Here is a 2,043-nt window from a genome sequence, read left to right on the forward strand (position 1 = left end):
ATTTCGCAAATAAAATGGCACAACGAACGGGAAAAATTACCATCACAGCTAAAAACGGCCAAAAGGTCACTCGCTTCGACCGGCAAACTTGAATCTTCCTCGAAAATTTCTCAAAATTTTACAGTATTATCGAACCATTGTAACAATTATTTACACAATTTACGGATTTTTGTAATTAATATACGAACTACGAAACCCGCTGACTTAAAACTCAAGTCGTGCTTACCCCGATTTTGGGTCTTTTTGGAAAAAGTATCCTCCCCAAATTGGGCACTTTTCGTGTTCACAGCACTAACACGACACTCTTTCACTAATATTTATGAACAATAAAATAGAAAATCCGCGAAAACGCACTAGTTTTAGTCAAAACGTCGCGTCGATGTTTCTGCTGCCGGACAGAAATCAAAACTGAATGCAATTGGTCAAAAAACGCGGCCGTTTTTCACGCAGCTCGTGTCTCGAAGGTCATCACCTTAAAAATAATTTTACAAATTTTGGCTGGAAAATTGCACATTTTCGGGCATAATTTGACAATGTTTGCAATTAGTGATTTTTATTTTATCACTTTGTGTTTATGGAAAAACAATTTTTGGTTAAATTATGATATTAATTATTAATAATAGCTGTTTTAATGCTGGAGATGTTTAATGCCAAACTGTCATTGTACTTCAGATGTATTATGCTCTTGAAATATAATCAAACAAATCTAATTTTTTAGATAAACAATTATAGAAATATATATATGGACTGTGTGGATGAACTACTACTACTTACTACAGAACCATTACCCAATAAAATTTTGTGATGCCATCACAAACTTTTTAGCGTGGACACATGCAACAATTTGGCTTAATACGCAAAACAACAATACTGTACTCCCAAATTTTTGAAAAAATGGGATTAATCGTTGTCGGTTATTTATGCAGTAAAATAAACTTGCTTTGTTCATATATTTTTGAGTCACCTGTATAAGCGGCTAAAAAAATATGAATGTAAGTGTAGACGCTTAGGATTTATTCAGCAAAATTTTTAAATTAAGTCATCAAATTTTTAGATAAATTTTGGTTAACAATTTACTATGAATAACAACTCTAAAACGTTATATAAAATTTCAAAGCTTTTGGTTTTAATAAAGATATGTGTGGAGTTTTTCCACACAAAAATTTTGTGATGACGTCATCAATATTTTATACGTCATATATCAATTTGGAATGTGTGTAGTGTAATACTAAAAATAACAGTATTACATACACAAATTTTCGAAAAAACGGTGGGTCATCCTTGATTTCATCAATAAAGTAGTCATTTTTGACTCACCTTGGATAAAAAAGTCCAAAAAATATGAATGCATTCATAAAGCACAAATATAGATCCATAATATTTTACACATTTTAGATTCCAAGATTTTTATAATTGCGCAATAAATACAACCCTTTAAAAGTACCTGTAAAAATAAAATTTATTTTTTTTTTAAATTGTTTCGCCTCGTAATATACAGAATTTGGTTTTTACTATTTTGAAAATCCTAGTGATTTATATTTTTTGAATTTAAATGAGTATCGGGGCGTTTGAGTTTTTGAAGGAGATTAAAAAATTCTATACTGTGTAACAAAACTTTACACTGAGTCAATTTATTTTATTGAATAAACAAGAATTGCAAAAGTGAATACTTTGAAATCTTGTAGACGTTTTAAAGTTATTGTAAGTATGATGACTTGTTAATAAAAAATTATATCTATTTATCCTTTAAAAAATTGATGACGTTATCTTAAGATTTTGCCGAATAAATTGTACCCAAAATGTGCAAAATATGATGATTTATCATTTGTGATTTATCATTGGATTCATATTTTTTATATTTGAATAAACAGGTGGCTCAAAAAAATAAGGATTGAGTCAGTTTATTTTATTTAATAAATCAGGAACGGCTCACTTGATTTTCCCGAAAAATGTTGGGAATACATTACTGATATTTATAATATTATACTATACCAATCCAAGTTGACATATCTGTCCCTGCAAAAATATTGATGACGTCATCAC

This window comes from Zophobas morio, unplaced genomic scaffold (genome assembly GCF_036711695.1).
Source record: "Zophobas morio isolate AGI-343-1 ecotype UQ-CSIRO unplaced genomic scaffold, CSIRO_AGI_Zmor_V1 ptg000012l, whole genome shotgun sequence".
NCBI lineage: Eukaryota > Metazoa > Arthropoda > Insecta > Coleoptera > Tenebrionidae > Zophobas > Zophobas morio.